Here is a 25,837-nt window from a genome sequence, read left to right as displayed (position 1 = left end):
GGGGCTCGATCCCAGGACCCTGGGATCATGACCTGAGCCGAAGGCAGACACCTAACGACTGAGCCACCCAGGCGCCCCAAGCTCTCCTGATTTTTAAGTGAAGAACTTGAGCCACAGAAGTAAATAACTATAGCACAAAATTTTAACCCCATTAAAATTCTATTCAAACCCATTTAAATTCTACTAAAGCAGGAAGAGGGGTGCCTGGCTGACTCAATCTGTAGAGTGGGTGACTGTTGATCTCGATGTGGTGAATTGAATCCCCATGTTGGGCATTGAGCCTACAGGAAGGAAGGAAGGAAGAGAGAGAGAAAGAAAGAAAGAAAAGAAAGAAAAAGAAAGAAAGGAAGGAAGGAAGGAAGAAAGAAAGAAAGAAAGAAAGAAAGAAAGAAAGAAAGAAAGAAAGAAAGAAAGAAAGAAAGAAAGGAAGGAAGGAAGGAAGAAAGAAAAAGAAAGAAAGAAAGAAAATGGAAAGAAAGTGGAAGGCAAGAAAGAAAAAGAAATTCAGATGATAAGAGACTGTTGGGTGGGGGCGCCTGGGTGGCTCAGTTGGTTAAGCGACTGCCTTCGGCTCGGGTCATGATCCTGGAGTCCCGGGATCGAGTCCCGCATCGGGCTCCCTGCTCGGCGGGGGGCCTGCTTCTCCCTCTGACCCTCTTCCCTCTCGTGCTCTCTGTCTCTCATTCTCTCTCTCTCAAATAAATAAATAAAATCTTTAAAAAAAAAAAAAAAATGAAGAGACTGTTGGGTGATAAAAGGAGGAGGAGGGGCTGGGGCTGAGAGGCCGACAGAAAAAGGAACCAGAGAAGAAAGAGGCAGAAACAGTGAAAGGGAGAAGTAGTGAACTTAGTGAGCAGAACTTGTGTGCTGGGTGCTTTACATCCATCATTTCACATTTGTTCACCATGCATTCATGTATTTAAGGTTTTAAGCAGAGGGGGCGACATGATCACATGCATATGTTTAAGAGGTCACTCTAGCCACAGAGAGGTGCATAGGTGGATGCAGGTAGACAATTTTGGAGGCTGCTGTGCAAGTCTGAGAAAGAGAGGATGCTGGCTTGGTTTAAGAGTGGCTTCAAGATCACGAACAATGAATCATGGAACACTTCATCTAGAACTAATGATGTAATGTATGGGGATTAACATAAGAATAAAAAAAAAAAGAAAAAAAAAGAGTGGCTGCAAGAAGGACGCAGAGAAGCACAAAGAATTGTGGAATCTGGGGACGAACTAAAGGGACTAAGCCTTTGTATATGTTCATTGTACCTTATACTTGTCTCATCATAGCTTCTGTTACATTTCACTGAAATTACCTGTTTACTCATCTGTATTTCCCTCTAGACCTGGGCTGCCCCATACGGTAACTACTGGTCACGTGTGGCTTTGAGTAGCTGAAACATGGTGAGCGCAACATGAGATGTGCTGAAAGTGTAAAATACCAAATTAGAAAAGCTGGATTCCAAAGAATGTAAACTATTTTATTAATAATTTCTAAATAGGTCACGGGGCGTGAGTTCTACACGTTGGGTGTAGAGATTACTAAAAAAAAAAAAAACTTTTTTTGGGGGTGGTTGGAGGGGTAGAGGGAGAGGGCAAGAGATAATCCCAAGCAGGTTCCACGCCCAGCATGGGGCTCCATTTTATGACCCTAAGATCATGACCTGAGCCCAATCAAGAGTCAAGGCTTAACTGAGCCACCCAGATTCCCCCAAAATAATAAACTATTAAAAAATAATAATTTCTGGGGCGCCTAGATGGCTCAGTCGGTTAAGCATCTGCCTTTGGCTCAGATCATGATCCCAGGGTCCTGGGATCCAGCCCCGCCTTGGGGTCCCTGCTCAGCAGGGTGTCTGCTTCTCCCTCTGCCTCTCCCCTTGGCTTGGGCTCTCTCGCTCACTCTCTCTCTCTCAAATAAATAAAACCTTTTAAAAAATAAATAATAATAATAATTTCTATATAGGTCACATACCAAAATAATATTTTAGATATATTTGGTGAAATAAAATATAATATTAAAATTAATTTTAGGGCGCCTGGGTGGCTCAGTTGTTAAGTGTCTGCCTTCGGCTCAGGTCATGATCCCAGGGTCCTGGGATCGAGCCCCGCATCGGGCTCCCTGCTCAAGCGGGAAGCCTGCTTCTCCCTCTCCCACTCCCCCTGCTATGTTCCCTCTCTCGCTGTCTCTATCAAATAAATAAAATCTTAAAAAAATAATAAAAATAAAAAAATAAAATTAATTTTATTGGTTTCTTTTAAATTTCTTAATGTGGCTACTGGAAAATTTTTAATTACATAGATAGTTCAAATTATATTCCTATTGAACAGCACTGTTAGAGTATAAGAACTGAGGCATCTCCAAGGTCTAGCACTTAATAAATATGTGTTGAATGAATATGTTATATTCAGCCATAGCATACTCAGTCTCTGACTACAGATATATACTAATGTTGATGGCTTGTAACTTGAATGTTGGTTGACGCTTTTGACAATGTTGACTTCACCGTTGCCTGAAAAAGAATGTACTTCTTATACCAGCTAGGCCCAAACACTGGTCAAAATTTTTAGAATACTTCTGCAATTCATCTACTTGTCTGGAACATTCCAGGGATATTTGTCTCCTTACAGACATAGTTCACTTCCAGTTCAGTCACTCTGGAAACTGAGTGGCACATCTGGCTTGATAACTGAGGGCCAGCATCAGGTGTGCATTCCAAAAGCAATGACTAAAACATGAAACATAATACCTACTCATCAAAATCTGTGAAGCTCCTCTGAAGTTCTGACTTCATTTTCACCAAATAGTCTAGCACCTTGCCAAAGTCTGTGCTTCTATTGCACTCAGGTGCTTGAGCAGAAGAAAATGAGCATGGGGCCCAGCTAACTCCACTGTCACAGCCAGATGGAGTTGAACACTTGCATGTCTTTGAACACATCAGCAGGGCCCTTATTTTATTCCCCTGCAGCTTTACGTGAACTGTGCTAGGCTGTCACGTCACATCAGTAGGAAAGAACAATTTTATGAGCCAGTAGGGGTCTGGCATGTTTTATCTCTCAGAACCTTTTTAATTAATTCACTAAAGTCTAATCTAAGGAAACAGCTCGGTAAATCTCTTCAACAGGTTTCCACCACTTAGCAGTCTGACAGCATTAAAGTAACTCGATCTCCATGTTCTGTTTTCACCTTTTCCAAATATACTAAAAACTGAATATGGCCAAGGGCAGAAACACAAAGAAAATTCAGTTAATTCCTTCACTGAATCATGTGACTTGCACAGCTCCCAGCTCTCACTCTCCTAATGAGTGATGTAATAATGGAAACCAGGGCCCACTAATCGCTTTTGACATGAATAACTTGAATAATGTGTAGAAACCTCCCCCCTCCAATCTGTGTCAAGTGAGCTTAGCTTTTCCATATTTAAACAAACTTCTTAAGTTCCATCCTGACAAGAGGTTAGGCCCTACTAGTTAATTAGGCACGCTTCTTTCCCCCTGAAAATTTGAAGTGGTCCACATTCCAAAGTCAAGAGAGCCTGCATCTGGTAAAAAGGCTGCAGGATGGATACCTTCATACTAAGCTTCAGTGATGAAATGAAGTCATTGTGCTAGAGGGCTCCCATCCTAGTATTTCCCTGTGTATAGTACGGGACATGGCATGCTAATTAATTCAACCAATACTTACTGATTGCCGCGTGCAAAGCACTTTGGAGGGTATCAAGATAAACAATACTAATAGCTGTCATTTAATGAGTCCCTATTATATCCTAGACCTTTTAAAATGCACAATGCTACAAGGAGATTAACTCCATTTCACTGAAGAATAAAACAGGGCCCCTACATTTTGGGAGTTTACGTTTCACAAATATTTCTGATATATAACAAGATATAGACTATATGTAAATGAAATCCTAAATGCTGTATTTTTTTTTAATATTTATTTATTTATTTGAGAGAGAGAGAGGGCACGTATGTGAGGAGGGGCAGAGGGAAAGAGAGAGAATCTCCAGCAGACTCCCTGACCAGCATGGAGCCCTCACGGCGCTTGATCTCATGACCCTGAGAGATCATGACCTGAACCCAAATTGGGAGTTGGATGCTTAATCGACTGAGCCACCAAGCGACCCTAAATTCTACTTGCTTTTTAAAAAATTTTTATTTATTTGCGAGAGAGAGAATGAGAGAGAGAGAGAGAGAGAGAGCACAAGCAGGGGGAGTGGAAGAGGGAGAAGCAGGCCTCCCGCTGAGCAGGGAGCCGGATGCAGGGCTCAATCCCAGGACTCTGGGATCATGACCTGAGCCTAACACAGATGCTTAACCGACTGAGCCACCCAGGCAGGCATCCCCTACCATAGAAATTTTTTAAAAACAATCTGAATTAACCAGGGCTGACCTAGGTATAATCTTACCCACTCAAAGAAGAGACATGTATTAGAAGAAGTAAAACAAAAACTAAGTCTTCACCCATGGAAATGTTCATTACTTACCAGGGTGATGTTTGGGGGAGTCGACCTCCATTTGGCAAAATTACCATCACACCAAAATCTTATGTTAAGTGTCAGGTGAGGGCAGAAGACAGAGCCTTGGAAAGCCTGACCTTGGGTCCTTTCCAAATGTAACTTACATGTAAAGTAATTTGAGAGAGAAAAAGAAAGTAGGAAAAACTCTATTTTTTAAATCACATTTTAATTTTTCTCCAGGTTACCTCATTTTCTGCACTCTCAATATGGCTCCCTTAACGCAGTCTGAGGCCAAGAGATGACGACGACAAAAAGAAATTATCAATAAAAGGCGGCTCTAGGCGACCGGAGACTAAACCTCCCCCGGGGGTGGGGGTGGGGTGGGGCAGGGAGATGTCGGCCCCATCCTCAGCTCCCCGACCGCCAGCGCCCCCTCCCGGGCGGCGGGCGCTCACCAGAGGCGCGCAGGCCGACGCTGCCCCTCCCGGGACTTCAGGTTTTCTTTTCCCCTCCCCGCCGGCCCGCCCCCGCCGCCCGCCGCCTGGCGCCGCCGCCCCGCCCCGCCCCGCCGGCCGGTCCCGGCTCCCCGGCCCCTGCCCGCGCAGCCCAGCCACTCGCACGTCCAACGCCCTCTTTCCCCCTGAAAAGTTTTTAGACGGTGGGGACTATTTTCTTCTAAGGTAACCTTCCACCAAACTGGAGGGAAAAGTTAACCTGAGGCCGGAGAAGGGCTGGGGCGCCAGCGGGACCCGCGGGAGCCTGGCTTTGGGAGAGAGGCTTCTCTTGCATGGAAATGAATAGCTGGGCTCCCAAACCGCAGTTGTGTGTTGGGTTAGTTGTAAAAGGTGCACTGTGGTGCTAAATATTTAAGATGGAGATTTTTTTAAAATTAATAATAAATAATATAAAATAGATTCCACTAGACAAATGGTTCTTGTCTTTAGACCTTGCAGTTCGTTCGTTCTATTGATTCTCATGTTTGTCTGTCCTATAGGGGAACCAAGGTCCCCTGGGAATGACTTCTTAAATCCTAGAGACAAAAGTCAAACCTTGAAACTGCCCTTTGGGACAGTTCGCTGAATTCTGGTGAGTAAACAACCTACAGAAATATTTAAGAAAACCCACTAGACCTGTATTTTTCAAACTGTGAGTGGCAAATCGGTTTGAGAAGAATATTAGGGAGGGAGGAAAGAAGGAAGGAAAGAAAGTATTACATAGTAAGGATCAATATTCTTTTATGAAACCTGTATCGGGGTACCTGGGTGGCTCAGTCCTTAAGCGTCTGCCTTCGGCTCAGGTCATGATCCCAGGGTCCTGGGATCGAGCCCCACATCGGGCTATCTGCTCATCGGGAAGCCTGCTTCTCCCTCTCCCACTCCCCCTGCTCGTGTTCTCTCTCTTGCTGTGTCTCTCTCTGTCAAATAAATAAATAAAATCTTTAAAAAAAAAAATGAAACCTGTATGGTGAGAGAATATTGTATATGTTTGCATGTACCAGGTGGAAATTGTGTGTGTTTGCATGTATGAGGTCAAAATGTTGAAAAATGTTTGAAAACCTCAGCACTAGACAGAATTATTTTAGGATGATTAGACTGGAAAGCTTTGAAAAGTCATCCAATTTATGCCTCTATACTTCATTTTAAAGACTACAGGCTTTAATTATCTTTCTTGCTTATTATCTTCCCATCTCAGCGTCTGTTATTAATGATTGGTGAATAATTTATCTCCTTAAAGCTATTATTTCAGTAAAGAAAGCTATAACTTAAAATATGAAGGCAGTTCTGCCAAGCTCCCCTTTTTCCCCTCTTCTATCCTGTGACTCAGACTTATGGCCACATTCCAAATGTGTCTGAAGACCCTCCAGAAAGCCTGGGTTGCTGTGATATTATGTAATCAAATATTCCCCTTATCTAGTTTATTTTAATTTATATTAATTTAAAATATGTATTTTTTTCCTTTATTGCTTATTTTAAAAGTTTTATACCTGTATAGATAATATGAAAGGCAGTAGTGCTTGAATTTGACTTTGTTCCTTCTCACTATAGGGGAAGCTCTCTTTTATGCCAAACAGGGGCGTGGTCTGTGACTGAGTTTTCTATCTTTACTACCCTGTTGCTGGCGATACACAGGCTCCATTCATTCATTCATTCATTCCTGCCATTTTCTTTAATTCGATATTTGTATCAAAAGTCCCACAGGTATGTGTGGCTAAGGGTGCTGATGGCGAGGAAATACTCTTCATAGTCATTAGTGAGATGCTGGCCCAGTAACAGCAACAATAATAAAATACTTGTAATAATAAACATTACTCAGGTTTACATTAATAGCTGACATTGACTCAACACTTTTCTGTACCAAGCATCTTACATGCATTAGGTCAGTAAATTCTCTTTAACCTTGTTTCACAGTTGAAGACATTAAGCTTAGATAGGGTTAAGTGAGGTGCTAGCTAGTGCTTGGCATGGTTCTTCAACTACCACCAGGCTCTCCTTTCACTTTTCTTCGCTGACTTCCTGAATATTGAACCTGAACATTTTCCCCCAGAGACCTCCTGCCTAAAAGGCAGTTGTGACATCAATGAGATATTTATGTTCCTTGAAGTCACGCCTTGTTAACTGGCACCAGGCACACTCCACAGATCTTGCCTACCAGGCAGGAGGGGGTCATTCCAAACACCAGCTGAAGAAGAAGAGCCCCTGGGTAAAACATTCTCCAAGCTATACACAGATGTGCCTTGGGAGAGAGGAAGAGCAAACACTGGGAACTGACTTAACTGGTTCTCTTTCCTCTATGTGTTCATCATGGGTCAGCGATGCTATTCAGCTGGTTGTTCAACATTTTGAGCATCACCCTGGCAATAAATCTTGGAATTTGATCTGTCATGGGGCAATCGTAGGAGATCTATGAAGGAGAGGAACGGGATGGAGAGAATTTTAGTGCAATTAGAAAAGTATTATTTTGGGGGCGCCTGGGTGGCTCAGTCGTTAAGCGTCTGCCTTCGGCTCGGGTCATGATCCCGGGGTCCTGGGATCGAGTCCCGCGTCGGGCTCCCTGCTCGGCGGGAGGCCTGCTTCTCCCTCTCCCATTCCCCCTGCTTGTGTTCCTGCTCTCGCTATCTCTCTCTGTCAAATAAATAAATAAAATCTTAAAAAAGAAAAGTATTATTTTGAAAAACAGTGTACTTTCCTTGTTCCTTTATGAATAAATGACTTTATCCTTAATTGGTCCTTGGCATCCATCTGCTTGAGGAAGATAAGGATTTGTTAGAGAAGGAAGGGGGGAAAATACTGAGATATTCAGCTTCTGACATTCAAAATAGAACTTTATAGCAAAACAAGAAGTTTCTAAGCCAGGTTAGTGGCTTGAAAGAAGATTTCCTAAATTCCTTTCAAGATTAAAAAAAAAAAAGTCTGTTTGACTCCCTGAAGATACCAGCTTGGAGGACTTAACTCAGGAAGTTCTCCCAAAGGGTATGACTGCCAGGCCGTGATGTCTGCTGCTCAGAGGTAGAAGGACACAGAGTGGGGGAAGGCAGGGAAGCCTATGTTTGTTGGTCCTGGGGGATAATTGGAAGAAAGAGTGGGAGAGAGAATAAGGGGGGAAGGGAAAACTGTCAGATGTCCCGATTTCTCCTTTCCAGACTTCTGTCTAGAGATGACGAGATGGGTGCCTGGGTGGCTCAGTCAGTTAAGTGTCTGCCTTCAGCTCAGGTTGTGATCCCAGGGTCCTGGGATGGAGCCCCATATAGGGCTCCCTGCTCAGCAAGGGAGTCTGTTTCTCTCCCCCCTCCCACCCCTGCTCATGCTCTCTCTCTCAAATAGAAATGACTAGGTACATCATGTGATTGGAGGGAATAGCAGGGACTTGCTCCCTTTTGCTATGCTCTGTATCTTCCTCTGGCATAACACATCAGGTAAAAGTGTACTCAGACCAAAGGCCCTGGGGTCTGGCTTTCCTGGGAAGCTGTCAATGAGAGCCACAGTATCTGGCTGAGGAACTTGTTGGAGGTGACCTTAGCAAGCTAGAGCAAGGTGACACAGTAGTGAAGCCTGCAGAGTGGATTACCTGCCTCCACCAACCAGGGCCAAGCCTAATGGACCTCAGAGACAGACTGTTATTTGTAGGATCTGCAGAGCCAGAGAGCTGAGGGGAGGCTGTCAGTCATGAGGCCTGAGCAACCAAAGGCCAGCTCACAAGTTATATCCACATGGTCTGGAACTGTATCTTTCAGCTGTCAATACCAGCAGGACAAGCAGTGGCCTCGTGGGAAAGGGACAATGTCCCAAAGGCCAGAACAGTCCACATTGCACTTAGGGGTCTCTTGGATTGTCTCCTTTGTCATACAGTCGCATAAGCTGTGCTTGCCCCCTAAACCATTTGGGGGAAAACTGGAGAAAAAAGTGAAGATCTGAGAATACTGAGAAAACCAAGTGTTATTTTCTTTCTTTCTTTCTTTCTTTCTCTTTTTCTTTCTTTCTTTTTTTAAGATCTTATTTATTTATTTGCCAGAGAGAGAGAGAGAGAGGGAGTACAAGTAGGGGGACGGGCAGGCAGACCTTGAAGCAGGCTCCCGCTGAGCAAGAAGCCAAACGTGGGACTCGATCCCAGGACCCTGGGATCATGACCTGAGACAAGGCAGATGCTTAACCGACTGAGCCACCCAGGCATCTCCAAGGGTATTTTCCTAAAGAGAATGAGTGTTACCTAAAAGTAACCTAAAGGGATTGCTTAAATTATTTGATAAGATTGGGGCGCCTGGGTGGCTCAGTCGTTAAGCGTCTGCCTTCAGCTCAGGTCGTGATCCCAGGGTCCTAGGATCGAGCCCCGCATCGGGCTCCTTGCTCCGCGGGAAGCCTGCTTCTCCCTCTTGCGCTCCCCCTGCTTGTGTTCCCTCTCTCGCTGTGTCTCTCTCTGTCAAATAAATAAAATCTTTAAAAAAATAATAATAAAAAAATAAATTATTTGATAAGATTTAACTTCCTTTTTTGCTCTTCTTTAAATTATTTTATTTTATTTTTCTTTAAATTATTTTAATGAGATAATTGTAAAATATTTAAGAACCACAAGAAATAAGAAGTAATATAAGGAACTTACGTACCTACCACTCAGTGTAAAAAAGAAAACATTACTGGGCGCCCGCGTGGCTCAGTCAGTTAAGCGTCTGACTCTTGGTTTTGGCTCAGGTCATGATCTTGGGGTTGGGAGAGGGAGCCCTGATTTGGCTGCACGCTCAAAGTGGAGTGGGCTTGAGAGATTCTCTCTCCCTTCAACTCCCATACAGTTGAAACTTCCAGTGTACCACTCCATAAATGCCACTTGTATTAATTCGAAAACAGAAAATTGCTGATATTAGATTGCTTTTTTTGCCTACAAAAAAACCTTCAGAGATTTTATATTATTAATCAACCTAATATTTTATTTACCTTTATAGGTTTGATCAGTACCTTGCTCATTCTGTTGTCCACTTGAAATGCCCTCTTCCCTTCCCTCATTTATCCATATTCTAACCATGCTTCAAGACGAGATCTGAGCCCCACTCCTTTCAAGAAGCTTTCTCTGAAGACTTGAACCTGCACAGAGCTTTCCTTTCTCTTTCCAGAACATACAGTCTGTCTCACACAGCATTGTTTTATGTGTTCTATTCTGTAATTATCTGGACCACACACATTTGCACTTGGTAATATTGTTACCTTCTTTGCTGTTTTGTTCATTAATATATGGAAGAAATAATAGGCTTTTACTGAACATTTGGCTGATTAAAGATAATAAACTACTTATTTCTTGGAAGTTATTACTTCTAGCAATTTTTGTAAAAGATACTTTTGCTCAAGATCCAAACTATTTCCAGGAGATACTTTAAGGTGGGAAATCTGGGAAAGAATCAGAATAGGAGCCTGTTATCCATGAATGTAGTCAAATTTTATCATGTTCCATAAAATAGTTGCATTATGGTATAGAATATCTTAAGAACTAATAATAAGGGACACCTCGGTGGCTCAGTCGGTTAAGTGTCTGCCTTCAGCTCAGGTCATGATCCCAGAGTCCTGGGATCAAGCCCCACATTGCCTAATATACCCTGGATTTCACCAGGACAATGACAACACACCTTTATTGCTGAGAAATATATCACTTCTCTGTGAAGACAGGGAGTGAAGGATCTTGTCCAATGAACCCAGGGCCTGAGATTCTTTCCCTGGGGTTCATACAGAAGCACACAAATGGGCTTCAAGCCTGAAAGTATTTGCAAAATTTTACATCCATGTACCAATGTGCATTTTTCATAGGGAGATAATCCATAGCTTTCATAGAGATTTTCAAGAGGTTCATAATGTAGAAAAGGTTAAGATCCACTTTTCTAGATTAGGAATAAGATCTCTGAATTGGAGAAGCAGAGACCAGAGGCTCCCAGGAAGCAGGGTGCATAGGAAAGAAGAAACTCATATTACACCTGACTCACGAGGACTTACACACCAATGCGTTTATTTATTTTTTTTTTAAGATTTTATTTATTTGACAGAGAGAGACACAGCGAGAGAGGAAACACAAGCAGGGGGAGCGGGAGAGGGAGAAGCAGGCTTCCCGATGAGCAGGGAGCCCATTGCGGGGCTCGATGCGGGGCTCGATGCGGGGCTCGATCCCAGGACCCGGGATCATGACCTGAGCCGAAGGCAGACGCTTAACGACTGAGCCACCCAGGCGCCCCCACACCAATGCATTTACACCCAAGAGTAGAAATGAGAACAATTTCCTGGATGAATGAAGGCTTAATCATTTTGCTCCTATAAAATTATTTTAAATTGGTGAATCTTGGCACTTTCACATTTTCAGGTCTTACTAACTTTATGTCTCAGCAATACAAAAGACATTAAAAATGAATCTCTGGGGGCGCCTGGGTGGCTAAGTCGTTAAGCGTCTGCCTTGGGCTCAGGTCATGGCCCCAGGGTCCTGGGACTGAGCCCCACATGGGCTCCCTGCTCAGCGGGAAGCCTGCTTCTCCCTCTCCCGCTCCCCCTGCTTGTGTTCCCTCTCTCGCTGTCTTTCTTTGTCAAATAAGTAAGTAAAATCTTAAAAAAAAAAAAAAAAGAATCTCTGGCTGTCTTAGGAGATGGCCCTCTTGCTACCTCTTACTCCTACTGTACATACTCAAGAATAAGAAGACACCCCAAAGGATGTGATCACCTATCTACACCAGAAACCTTTAAAACTAAATTCTGGGGGCGCCTGGGTGGCTCAGTTGGTTAAGCGACTGCCTTCGGCTCAGGTCATGATCCTGGAGTCCCTGGATCGAGTCCCGCATCGGGCTCCCTGCTCGGCGGGGAGCCTGCTTCTCCCTCTGACCCTCCCCCCTCTCGTGTGCTCTCTGTCTCTCTCATTCTCTCTGTCTCAAATAAATAAATAAATAAAAATCTTAAAAAAAAAAACAACTAAATTCTGGAGCCTGAGTCTCCTCTCTGTAAAACAATGATGTTAATCCTCTTGTCCTTCAGAAGAATGAATCAAGTTGCTTAATGTCTGCAATTGTGTTCTGGAAATTATTCATGACTATAATAAAATACAAACACTGCTAAATTAGAAAAGAATGTATCCTAGAGAAAAAAAGGAAATTTTAATTAAATTGTACTTTGCAATCTATTATAGTGAACAAACCACATAACAAATGTGTCTATAAAGTAATCCAATTAATTTTTCCACGAAGCTTTATGGAATCAGTTTAATTACTTGATAATCATACCTGCTCAACTCCGTAGCAACAACCTAGATGAAACAAATGTAGCTTTGCTTCTGGGTGTCTCTTAAATAATATTAATTTAATTCAAAGTTTAACTAAATTATTACCTTCCATGAAATCATACAGCAACTCACAGAAAAGTCTTGATGACTGATGAAATTGCTGCTCATCCATTTCTCGCAAAATATATTTGGAAGGCAGAGACCTTCAGTTGCTTTTTACTGAAAGCTAACGAGTAACGTTTATTTTATTTTACTTTATTATTTTTTTAAAGATGAGACCTGTGGTTTTTTTTTAAAGATTTTATTTCTTTATTTGGCAGAGAGAGAGACAGTGAGAGAGGGAACACAAACAGGGGGAGTGGGAGAGGGAGAAGCAGGCTCCCCGCAGAGCAGGGAGCTCGATGTGGGGCTCCATCCCAGGACCCTGGGATCATGACCTGAGCTGAAGGCAGTCACATACCAACTGAGCCACCCAGGCACCCCAGCAACGTTTAGTTTAGAAATCCAGTCTAAAAACTTCCTCCAGTTATTTCTCACCTCTTGAGAATATTCTGAGCCCCTAGGAAAGTCCTCAGCTCTTCTAAGCATAAAGAGGTAGCACATAATATTTTTATTTTTTATTTTTTTAAGATTTTATTTAGATAGAGATAGAGAGCACAAGTAGGCAGAGAGGCAGGCAGAGGGAGAGGAAGAAGCAGACTCTCCACTGAGCAGGGAGCCCGACGTGGGACGCGATCCCAAGACCCTGGGATCATGACCTGAGCCGAAGGCAGCCGCTTAACCAACTGAGCCACCCAGGCGCCCCGCACATAATATTTTTAAATACAACCTAGCAGCAGCCTCTGGGTTCCCCATTTTTTATTTGTCACTGGTCAAACATAGATCACTTGCCCTTTATGTCACAATGATTTCCCCATGAAGTTAGGCATATCCCATCACGTTATGCATATATTCCCACTCGTATGTGTGGACTTGACTCCCAGGTTCAGTGCAATCAGCTGTTGATCTTTTGGGGCTGGGAGATGTTCTGATGGTGAAAATTTCTGCACTGTTTTTCTAGCTCTCACATCTTGCAGAATGAGTAGCTTCCTTTGAGTTCCTAGGTTTGACCACCCTGAGTGTATGTTGCAGAGAGCAAGATGTTCATTTTAAAGAAACCTGGCATTGTCCCCCACTGAAGCTGCTTTCTGCCTGGACTGACCTCACAATCCTCTCCACTCCCCACGCTGACAACTATGGGTCAGCTTCACACTGAACCTGAGCAGTGGGTGTTGGGTCTGGATATTAGCAAAACAAGGGCAGAGGGGCACCCATGGATCACTGCTTTTGAAAACATGTTGAAATCATTTGTCTCTCTGCCTTGACACTCTCCAAGCTACAGGTGGTTCTAATTTTCAACTCGTGGCAGAAACCATAAGCCTAGGAAGCAAATAAGTGTTTCCATAAACTGTAGAAAAGAAACAGTCTCCGGCTACCTAACTGTGAAATGCCCAACTTGGGACTTCCATTAACTTTTGACCTTTTTTAGAAACCCATATGGAGAGGATTCAATTTTTCTAAGTTGGCTACTGAAGACAGGGAGGGGTAGCTTTTTAGCAGCAGTATTAGGGTACAATTTCCAATATACCAAACTGGATTGGCTTTCAGACCCCTCCCTAATATGTTGTAGAGGCACATGTGAATGGAATTCTAAGGTTTTAATTCAGGTTATCTGCTCTGCTACTTTGGTTTCCCATCAGTATCAAGATGGGTCAAGTATAAGAGACCACAGCTATCAGTTCTATTCACTCTAGGAGAAACTTGTGTGTCAGCTAAGGACAGCAAAATGTTCCAACACTGTCCAAATTAATATGGGCATTCCATCTTTAGCACAGGGAATACATTTCTGGAAATGGGAGAGCACTAACTGTAGAGTCTTTTTGCAAATGTTGCTTTAGTGTTGCAGGGTGGTGGAGTTCTTTTCACATCCCCCGAAGTTATAAAATGTCTCTACTACTGCTTTCTTCCAACAATTAGTCATTCAACAGTTGATCAGTCCTGGCTGTGGCATAGTTAGGACATCTCTTATAATGCAAAGAGCTTGCTCCATTCCCTGATTGTTGATCCTTACCCTTGTTTCCTGAACTCTTTCCTCAAAGGTGCCTCCCATACCCAAAAAAACTCCCATTTCAACATTCAGCATGATGTTCTTCTTTTATTTCTTTGTGGCAGGCAGGACACCATCACTCACACATTTTGTTAGCCATTATAGGTCAAAACTCTCTCCCAGCACGACGCCTTGTTGGCTCAGTCCATTGTGCAGCCGACTCTTGATTTCAGCTCTGGTCATGATCTCAGGGTCCTGGGATGGAGCCTGAGTAGAGTTGAGTGGGGCTCCGTGCTCAGCGGGGAGTCCCTGCTGCAGGATTCTCTCCCTCCGCCCCTTCCCCCCCTAAGAAATAAATAAATCTTAAAAACAAACAAACAAAACTTGTCTTCCAGGACACAAACGAAATTACAGAAAAATAGGTCACAGAGAACTAAACAACACACTGCAGAACTCACTCAGTTGAAGGAAGCAGCAGCTCCACGGTTCCCACCCGGTCCAGGCCACCATCACCTCACCTGGATTATTGCAAAAGGCTCCTAAGTCATCTTCCTGCATATACTCCTTTTCCCTTTCAGTTATTCTCTAAAAGCAGCCAGAGTGTTCCTTTAAAAATGTTAGTCAGGTCATGTCACTCCTGGGCTCAAAATCCTCCAATGACTTCACTTTCTAAAGTTGCCTTCACTTTCTTCAGGTCTGCGCTCAAATGTCGCCTTAATAATGAAGCCTTTTCCAACCACCCCACATAAAATAAGGACTTTCCTATCCCCACCTCTGTACCACACTCCCAATTTGCCCTCTCCTGCCCTTTTCCCCATCCATAGCACCTATCATGTTATCACCTACTATATATCTACTGATATGATGTGTGGTAGATTATAGTTTCCAAGATGGCCACAACAAGATTTCCCATGCCACAGATTCTTCTTACAATGTGATATTTCTACTACTTCCTCTGAGAAACGTTTCCCACTGGCCTCAAATCAAGGGCAGCCTTTAAGTGTAGTGGAAGTGATGCTTTGTGACCTCTGAGGCTAGATCACAAAAAGCCATATAAACTCTGCCTAGTCTTCTTGAGGCACTCAATCTTGGAATTCAGCCACTATGATATGAGGAAGCCCAGGCCACATGGAGAGGCCAACAGTCAGCTGTTCTGGCCAACAACCATCACCAACTTCCAGATATTTGAGGAAGCTTTTGAGATGATTTCAGCCCCAGCCCCTGCATGAGACTCCAAGTGAAAACTGCTTAGCTTAATCACCTCCCAGAACCATGAAAGGATAATAAAATTGTTGTTGTTCTAAGCCACTAAGTTTGGGGGCCATTTGTTATTCAACAATAGATATTGGAACAATTTGTTTATGTATATATTGTATGTCTCTCCCCACTAGAGTACAAGTTTCATGAAATCAGGAATTTTGTTTGCTTTTTTTGTTGCTGTACTCCCAGCACCTAGACCAGTGCTTGCATATAGCAAAGCACTCAATAAAAATGTGGTGAATAAGTGAATGGATGCATGACACCTGTTCAGTATGGTATGCTAATGGTTACTGGTCAACTATGCACAGTACAGTCAGCTGGACTAGACCTCATTGGCAGAGAGGATAAGCTGGCACTTTCAGTATGGCAAAATACATTTCAACAAGAATATTTCAGAGACAAATAACATTATAGTGAATTATAATTATTGCAGGAAAGCATAAAATAGGATTTGAGCTTCGTGTAGAATTTGTCTTCTGGTGATTGATTCCATAATCCCATCATGGGCTTTTCCAGATCAGGTCTGGAAAGGCTTCAGAAGTACTTTCAGAAGGATTAGTGATTTTTTTCAATCCAGATAATAAAGTTCTTGCTAAAAATGACAAGTTGAAACCATTCACATGTTCTTGGTATGAAATGAGATGAAGTGGAATGAAAATCGATGGCATCATGTATACACATGTGCATGGGTGCACAATTTGTAATGCCTACTTCCATGGCCTATTTTCAGGCTGGTGGTTTGAATGGAGTGTACATATATAAAAAAATGAATAAATATGGTTCTGAATCTCCCCAGTCATGCACTAAGTACTTTGATTTACATTTGGTTTGGAGCAAATATTTGTATATTGCTTAGAGAGCAACAATATACTCACATCTCCAAGGAAAATATTACAATATTATCATCAACTCTAGAAGTAAAGAAGGACAAAATTTCTTAGCCACCTGGAAAAGAGGTTACTTTTTGTTTGGGGAAAAATTACAGGTGGATGGTCTTGAATGGACCCATCAATTTCTTTGGGCCTATCCATCTCAGCCTTGATTGGAGCAAAAAGCACAGATGTGGAATCTACAGTTTCTTAGAATTGGGGACCTCTGCTGAGTCTATTGACAATGGCTTCAAAGCAGTTTCCATACATGAATCACTTTAATAAGCAATATATGTGATTTCTTTCCAGAATCCAGAAGCGTTCAGAGTAAAAATGGCTTTTAAAAGTTCTTCACTTAAGGCTACTGCCATAGACTACTTGGCTGAATGTCTCCTGAGGAAGAGTATGTGCCATTTTGCTGCCTTTGTTCCAATGACAGTTGTTGGTGCCATTGGGCCTCACCATCTGGCTTGTGGCATGAGGTTCCCTTCTTGGTTAGGTACAAGCCTTGAGTGGAAAGTGGGGAGATTCCCAAAATTTCCTTGGAAAGTCCAGGCAAGTGAATTGGGCAATATTTTCTTTGGAAATCCCATTTTTCTCACCAAAATTTAGATGTTGCTTCTGAAACTAATTATTCTTTATTTCATTAAAAAAAAAAAATGTTTTTATTTATTTATTTATTTGCAGGCCCAGACAAACTTGACTAGAAAAGAAGCCCGGGCAGGGGTTAGGATGAGCCCATGACGTGCCACACGCTCCAACCAATTGAAAGGCCACGAGAGGGGGAGGGCGGAAGTGACGAGACGTATCCCTCCGCGGGGCGAGAGGGTCGGTGGGGGGAGTCGGCGTCTCTCTCCCCCGCGCCAGCTCCCGTACACGGAGCCGCATTCCTTGGCCCCCCCACCCCCCTCCCTCGGGGCCCCCCCGCCCCCCTCGGGAAAAAAATCCACCCCAAATCACTCGAACCCGAGGGAGGTTTCCTTTTACCCTCGGGGAGACGAGCTCTCAACGGTTCCCTCTCAGCCGTCTCCCCCAAGCCCCCGTCCCCTCCCCTGCTCCCACCCCCTTCTCCCGGCGCCGGGTGCAAGGTCCCTTTAAGGCGACGGCGCCTTCCTCGGGTCAGACTACCGGCGGCGACGACCACGGGAGGTGAGTGAGGGAGCGGGCGAGCCTTCTCTCTCCCCACCCCCTTCTCCCGGGGGTTCCGTTATCTTTTCGCTCGGCGAGGCGCTCCGAGGCGAGACAATGAGAGGGGGATGGGGCGGGTGCGCGAGGGGTGGGGGCGGGGGCCCGGTGGCGCGCGCCCCCGTCCCCCGCGAGTGGCGGCAAGGCTCGCGGCGGCGGCGGGAGTGGGGTGCGGCGCGCGAGCGCGAGTGTGAGTGCGTGCGCCCCGGGAGCCGCGGGAGCCGTGCAGCGGGCCGGGCCGGGTGGCCCCTGCTTGCCTGCCGGTCGCCCCCGCCCCCCGGCGTCCGCCGCGGCGCGCGCGCGCGCACTCGCGCCCCACGGCCCCGCACACACCCGACGTCCACACGCACGCCCGGCGCGAGGCGTCTCGGAGGAGTGGGCGGGCGCGGGCGCGGGCGGCGGCCCGCGGGGAAGGGGGCGGGGGCGCGGGCGGCTGTGAGACGGCGGGGCGCGGCGGGAGGGGCGGGCGAGGGGGCGAGGCTGCGCCGAGGTGATGTCCCGGGGGGGGTAGCGCTCGGTTCTCCCGCCGCGCCCCCGCCGGCGAAGGAGTGGGGCGCTCTTTTTGAGCGCGAGGAGGAAAATGAGTGATTGCTGTGCCGCTCCGTTGTGTTATGTAATCTGTGCTTGGTCCAATAGTACATTCTAAGCCTTAGTGCACTACAGTTAGTTTACAAAGTCTCCTCCCTTGGCCCTAAAATTTCTTTGGGTTGGCGCCGTGATTTATAAGATGGGATGGGGCGGAAAACCTTTATTTTCTGATGATTATATCCTGCCGCGGTGGGCGCCATGTTTATCCTAGGGACTATTTTTTCTAGATTCTCGGCACCTACTGGAAAGGAGTGATGTCGTTGATCCACCTGCTTTTCCTCCTTTCTGCGAGTTGCCCTGATTTCCTCTCCCGTCAGACGCGGGATTCCCCCAGACTGTTAATGACTGGACATATTTCTGCTCACTTTTCTTGGACGTTCTCAGCTCAGAAAAAGGTAGAGCTGAGGAGAGTCTTGGAAGTCAATTAGCCCAATCTCGTTTTCCAGACGGAAATTGGGAAACAGTTGTACCACCTCAGAACAACTGCTTTCCTGTTGCAGATTGTAGCCTAGCCTTCTACACTCTTTTAGACACTTCCACCGCAGCTCAAAACCCCAGAGAAACGGAGTGTTACTTTCAAAGAAGATTTTCCCATCTAGAGGGAGGGGAAATGGCGGGGGCGGGGAGGGTTGCTTCCTGATGAACGACGTTGAATTTCTAGACCCTGGAACTGCAAACTGGGACTGGGACTGGAAGTTGGACTGTGAATTCGAACTAGTTCCCACAATCTGTAACTTCGGGATACATAAAAAGTACCTTGGAGATTGCGGAAAGAGCTGTTCTGGGGCCCTCATTCCCAAGTCTCTTTGGGTGGGATAGGGAGTGCCATCTTCTCGACATTTTTAACCCGCAGTCCGGCTGAGGTAACCACATTGAGAATTAACTGGTTTAGTGTAAAAGTGCTCAATATATCATCTTATAACAATTAAATGGCAATTTATGTCCTTGATTGCCGTCCCCTTCTTAGGGTTGTAACAGCCCTGTTGGTGTATCTCAAACTAAAGGAACTAACAGATTGGAGACTCTTGGGTTGAACAGGATTTTGTTCGTTTCCACCCCCACCTTGAACCAGTGGTATAATCTAGGAAAGCAGTTTTTTTTTTTTTCTTTTTTAAGATTTTATTTATTTGAGAGAGTGAGCGAGAGAGAGCACGATCAGGGGGTGGAGGGGCAGACGGGGAGGGAGAAGCAGACTGCACTGACCAGGAAGCTGGGGTTCGATCCCAGCGCCCTGGGATCATGACCTCAGCTGAAGGCAGACGCTTAACTGAGCGACCCAGGCGGCCCTGAAAGCAGTTCTTAAAATGTGGCCCGCTGACTTCTGGGGACACTTCAACCCTTTCAGGGGAGCTGAGAGGTCATAACTTTTCAAAATAGAAAATGTTAAGATGCGGGGCGCCTGGGTGGCTCAGTTGGTTAAGCGACTGCCTTCGGCTCAGGTCATGATCCTGGAGTCCCGGGATCGAGTCCCGCATCGGGCTCCCTGCTCGGCAGGGAGCCTGCTTCTCCCTCTGACCCTCCCCCCTCTCATGTACTCTCTCTCTCTCGTTCTCTCTGTCTCAAAAAAAAAAAAAAAAAAAGAAAATGTTAAGATGCTATTTATCTTTTTTCCAGTGATATTTGCATCAATGGTCCAAAAGCAAAGCTGGGTAATAATACTGGTGGTGCTTTAGCACAAAGCAAGGCAGTTGCCTGAAACACCATGTGAGAATGTCCTTGATGAAGCAGTAAAAGTGATTTTTACTAAAGCTCAACCCTTGAGTAGATGGAGTTTTTTTGTTTGTTTTGTTTTTTAATTTTTAAGAATCTGACCGAATGGGAAGGATGCATAAAGCACTTTTGCTGCCTAAGGAGGTATGATCCTTCTTATAATGAAAAGCACTTGTGAGATTGAGTTATGAGCTGCTTGTTTCTTTTTTTTTTTTTTTTTTTTTAGATTTTATTTATTTGACAGAGACACAGTGAGAGAGGGAACACAAGCAGGGGGGAGAGGGAGGAGCAGGCTACCCACTTGGCAGGGAGCCCGATGTGAGGCTCAGTCCTAGGACCTTGGGATCATGACCTGAGCTGAAGGCAGTTACATACTGACTGAGCCACCCAGGCGCCCCATGAGCTGCTTGTTTCATGGAACAGCATTTTTACTTGGAAGAACGACTGACAAACTACAGTTTTTCACACTTTAATGTTTGGCACATATTTTCTTGACAGTGAGGTGAGCCTGTCATTTTGAGGAAAGCAATTGATAGTGTTTGTTACTAATGATAAAAATTTGAGTGAAAATTAGAATTTGTTAAAAGTTGACATCTCAGGTTTGACAGCTTCGCAGTCCTTTTAAGCCTTTTCTCAAAACATCAGTGTTAATGACTGTGATTTTTAAATCTTTTTTATATTGTATTTATAATGAAATATGTCAACATTTGGAGGATGGGCATCTCAGTAAATCTGTATTTTCCAAGTGACCATTACATGATGTTTCAAAATCATCATGTTAATGATCCTTTCAGAATGCAAGGTACACCAGTGGATTTTATTTTATTTTACTTTTTAAAGATTTTATTTATTGGGGCGCCTGGGTGGCTCAGTAGTTAAGCGTTTGCTTTCCGGCTCAGGTCATGATCTCAGGGTCCCGGGATCGAGCCCTGCATGGGGCTCCCTGCTCAGCCAGAAGTCTGCTTCTCCCTCTCCCACTCCCCTTGCTTGTGTTCCTTCTCTCGCTCTGTCTCTCTCTGTCAAATAAATAAAATCTTTAAAAAAAAAAAAAGGATTTTATTTGTCAGAGGGGGAGTGGCAGGCAGAGGGAGAGGCAGGCTCCCCATTGAGCAAGGAGCCCATGAGGGGACTCGATCCCAGGACTCTGGGATCACTACCTGAGCCGAAGGCAGATGCTTAACCAACTGAGCCACCCAGGTGTTCCTACACCAGTGGATTTTAATGTAACAAAGTAGGAAAAGTTCATTGATAGGGATTCAGATTCCAAGATGCAACTATTCTTTAAGAAACTACTATTTGTTGGGTTTTAGTATTGTGTCAATATAGGCAGCTACCTGAAAAGGTTTTTAGAATATTTTTCCCTTTTCCTGCTATCTGTGAGGCCAGATAGTCTATATACTTAACCAAAGCAACATACAGCAACAGGCGGGGTGCATTAAGCAGCTATGAGAATCCCACTGCCTTCTATTAAGCTAGACCTTAAAGATTGACAAAAATGTAAAACAATGTTATTCTCTGATTATTTTGGGTAAAATAGTTAACTTTTTTTTTTAAGATTTTATTTATTTATTTGACAGAGAGAGAGAGAGCACAAGTAGGCAGAGTGGCAGGCAGAGGGAGAGGGAGAAGCAGACTCCCCGCCGAGCAGGGAGCCGGATGCGGGGCTCGATCCCAGGACTCTGGGATCATGACCTGAGCCGAAGATAGACGCTTAACGACTGAGCCACCCAGGCACCCCGAAAATAGTAACTTTTAATTGAAAATCTTATGTTAACCTGATGGTTTGTTGTTAATTGTATTGATAAGTACTTAACTTTTTTTGTTTTAATGTCTCGTATGTATGGTAAATATCAAAAGGTGTAATCCACATAAATAACTCTTTAAGGTCCTCAATAATTTTAAGACTGTAAGGAAGTCTCAAGACCAAAAAACTTGGGAATGACTCAGTGTATCCTATGCTTCTGCTTTTGAGATCATCCAGATCTGCCTCCACCATTTAGGAACTGAAGAATTTACAAATATTAGTTGGAGTTAATAAAGGAAGAAGCAGTGGCTTGAGGAAGAATTCTAGAGAAAAGGGTTGATTTGAATCCTGGCCTGGATTACAGTTATCTAGTAACTATAACCTTGGGCAAGGTACTTAATCTCTCTAAACCTCCTTTTAAAACCTCATCTGTAAAATGTAGTACTTAGTACATACAACTGTGAAAATTCATTGAGATGAGTGTAAATTACATAATAATGTCTGGCAATATCACTGTAAAGTAAAATACATTCCAGGTAATGTTTCAGTCTTTATTCTGCATATATGTCTTTTTGTTGAAGGTGGAGATTTCTGATTTAAATTACAAACCCTAGAGCCGGTTGGTGCCTTTGTCATATCAGTATGTTAAGATTTTGATAGATTCTTTGGCATTCTGGTTTGTGATATTGAAGCCATATCCACAGGAACATATTTTTACATGTAACTCGGGAGGAGAAAAGGGAAATAAGCTAACATTACTGGTATTTAGCAGAGTTAAATGAAATCAAGGGAGTAGAAATATCATAACTGTCAGTGAGGAAAAGCTTTTCGTGGGAAAGGGACTCCTGAATATTTAATCCTTTAAAAATAGGGAATTTACTGCTTACTTTAGTTGTTGTTTTAGTAAAGAGCACATGACTTATATCCGGGTGCTTCTTGATAGATTTGCTGTCTGATAAATTGAAAATATTTTGTGTTTGGGAGTATTAGATTATTAACACTATTAAATAACACATTGTGAATATTGTATGTGAGATTTTACAACTGTTAGATTCTGTAAGGGATAAAATAGGTCGTGCAAAAGACTGGATAAATAAAAGCTCCTTACAGATTTAACAATAATTAGTTTCATAGCCATGTCCTATAGGTTTTTAGTCCTATAGGTTTTCTAAAAATCTTTTTTAAAGCCAAAAATTGAGTTAACTTGAAAACAAACACCAGTTGTTTCGAGGATTGTTTAGTTCTCACCTTGGAATAAGAGTGTATTAAATGTTTTGTTTTTTAAAACATTTTTCCGGGCGCCTGGGTGGCTCAGTTGGTTAAGCGACTGCCTTCGGCTCAGGTCATGATCCTGGAGTCCCAGGATCGAGTCCTGCATCGGGCTCCCTGCTCGGCAGGGAGTCTGCTTCTCCCTCTCCCACTCCCCGTTTGTGTTCCCTCTCTCGCTGTGTCTTTCTCTGTCAAATAAATAAATAAAATCTTTAAAAAAAAAACCAAAAAAACATTTTTCCTGTTCCACATGTTCTTTTTATCTTAATTTATGGGCAGGTATGTACTAGCAGTGAATTGAAAATGTTAAATTCTGAATTCTTCATTCCTGGTATTTACATCTATGAAAGAACCAGACAAATTAAAGGAATTCAAATCTTCAAGAGCCAAATCTGTCTGGAGAGTTTTGGTAGAAAACATGTTTTCTTAATATTATTTGAGATGAGGGTAGGTAAATTTTGCTGCGCATTAAGTACCTCAAAAGTGGACTGATGGGTCTATCTGCTGGATTCTTTTTCTTGCTTTTAAATAACAGGTTGTTTGTAAAGATTCTTTGTATCTTGCTTTTCCATTATGTAGACTTTTACTGATTAGCTAGGACCTGAGTATAGACTACCATATTTACCAACAATTAAGGTATAATTAATTCACTTCTCTCTAGAAAGATGTATTTGGTATACCCATATTGTGGATGGATAGATGAATGCCAGAGACTTAAAAGGCTCTGGGAATTGCTAACAGTCCTGTGTGAGCTGCAGTGTTGAGTAAAGCCTACTGAGTGCACAAAAATTATGTTGTCAGTATAATTACTGTTATAAAATACAGAAACCAGATAGGTTACCAAGATGTCAAATAATGGGTTGGATTAATGGAAGATGGCAAAGTTCATCTCCTAGAGTACCTCCTTGGTAGCCCTGCGTAATCCACCTTAGATTCATGTCTTCTTTCTAACATTAATTAACATGTACATTTTAAGAAGCATGTATATCCTGGGGCGCCTGGGTGGCTCAGTCGTTAAGCGTCTGCCTTCGGTTCAGGTCATGATCCCAGGGTCCTGGGATCGAGTCCCACATCGGGCTCCCTGCTCAGCGGGAAGCCTGCTTCTCCCTCTCCCACTCCCCCTGCTTGTGTTCCCTCTCTCACTGTGTTTCTCTCTGTCAAATAAATAAATAAATAAAAATCTTAAAAAAAAAAAAAAGCATGTATATACAATCTATATGAAAATTGCTCCTAGAAATAAGAATACATTAACAGAAAATTCAGTCAACAAGGTTACCAGTTTTAGTAAATGGCAAAAGATAATGGCAGAATATGGTAGCATAAAAATACCACAACCAAAATATCAATAGGTAGTTTTTATCCCCAATTTTTTTTTTTTAAATTTCAACTTTATTGGGCGCCTGGGTGGCTCAGTTGGTTAAGCGACTGCCTTCGGCTCAGGTCATGATCCTGGAGTCCCGGGATGAGTCCCGCATCGGGCTTCGTCCAGCAGCGGGCTTCGGCAGAGGGTCTGCTTCTTCCTCTGACCCTCCCCCCTCTCATGTGCTCTCTCTCATTTCTCTCTCTCTCAAATAAATAAATAAAATCTTTAAAAAAAATAAATAAATTTCAGCTTTATTGAGATATAATTGACAAAATGTAAGATATTTAAAGTGTACATTATGGTGATTTCATGTACATTGTGAAAGGATTCCTTCCATCTAATTAATGAACACATTCATCACCTCACATTTTTTGTGTGTGTGAGAACATTTAAGTTCTACTTTCAGCAAATTTTAATTATAGTGTTATCAGTTATAGTCACCGTGTTTTACATTACATTACATTACCTTATTCATCTGATCTCCCCAACTTTTTATTACGAAAATTTCATGCATAGGGGGCACCTGGTGGCTCAGTCAGTTAAGCATCTGCCTTCAGCTCAGGTCATGATCACAGGGTTCTGCGATCGAGCCCCGCATCGGGCTCCCTGCTCAGCAGAGAGCCTGCTTCTCCTTCTCCCTCTCCCGCTCCCCACTGCTTGTGCCTTCTCTCTTTCAAATAAATAAAATCTTAAAAAAAAGAAAAGTTCATGCATGTAAAAGTGAAAGAATACAATACAAGGAGTACCGGCAACGGACCCATTACCTAGACATGATGTTTTTTAAACATAGTAAGGTCTATAAAAAAATACCAAAATATGCATGTTTCCTAAACCACCTGAAAATCAGTCATGACACTTCCACTAAATATTTCATGCATTTGCTAAGAATAAATATACCCTCCCGCATAACTCTAATGTAACTGTTCTTTCTTTTTTTTTATTTTTTAAAAGATTTTATTTATTTATTTGAGAGAGAGAATGAGATAGAGCATGAGAGGGGGGAGGGTCAGAGGGAGAAGCAGACTCCCTGCTGAGCAGGGAGCCCGATGCGGGACTCGATCCCGGGACTCCAGGATCATGACCTGAGCCGAAGGCATTCGCTTAACCAACTGAGCCACCCAGGCGCCCTGTAACTGTTCTTTCTAAGGAAATTTAGAGAGTATTCCTAGGTGGTCGTGGGGGGAATGGATGAAATAAGTGAAGGGAATTACAAATCCACTTATCTTGATGAGCACTGGGTAATGTATAGGATTATTGAATCACTATGTTGTACACCTGAAACCAACAGGGTATGTTAACTATACTGGAATTTAGATTTAAAAAATAAAAAAATTTGGGGCGCCTGGGTGGCTCAGTCGGTTAAGCGGCTGCCTTCGGCTCAGGTCATGATCCCGGGGTCCTGGGATCGAGCCCCACGTCCGGCTCTCTGCTCAGCGGAGAGCCTGCTTCTCCCTCTCCCTCTGCCTACTTGTGCTCTCTATCTCTCTGTCAAATAAATAAATAAAATCTTTTTTTTTTTTTTAAAGATTTTATTTATTTATTTGACAGAGACAGCGAGAGCAGGAACACAAGCAGG

The 25,837-nt window shown here is 43.5% G+C and overlaps 1 protein-coding gene and 1 long non-coding RNA gene across 5 annotated transcripts in view; both read left to right on the top strand.

Annotated features, from left to right (window-relative positions):
* The first annotated feature begins 5,030 nt into the window (after positions 1–5,030).
* On the top strand, positions 5,031–10,237 carry LOC145721131 (uncharacterized). The gene is made up of 3 exons (XR_014144595.1): positions 5,031–5,136; positions 5,451–5,542; positions 9,888–10,237. It is a non-coding gene; the product is annotated as an uncharacterized LOC145721131 (long non-coding RNA).
* Positions 10,238–17,245: 7,008 nt separating this feature from the next.
* The window catches only part of POGZ (pogo transposable element derived with ZNF domain), a 47,571-nt gene continuing 38,979 nt past the window's right edge, over positions 17,246–25,837 (top strand). For 2 of the 4 annotated variants that reach the window (XM_081815943.1, XM_081815942.1), the window contains exon 1: positions 17,247–17,551. The gene's annotated coding sequence lies outside the window, so the exon portion shown is untranslated. Of the gene's footprint in view, positions 17,552–25,837 lie in introns of all 4 variants that reach the window. The other 2 variants (XM_081815944.1, XM_081815941.1) reach the window with 2 other exon arrangements.

This window comes from Leptonychotes weddellii, chromosome 4, assembly GCF_054177405.1.
Source record: "Leptonychotes weddellii isolate Sample4059 chromosome 4, ASM5417740v2, whole genome shotgun sequence".
Lineage (NCBI taxonomy): Eukaryota > Metazoa > Chordata > Mammalia > Carnivora > Phocidae > Leptonychotes > Leptonychotes weddellii.
This window is presented reverse-complemented; position numbering and strand designations above follow the sequence as displayed.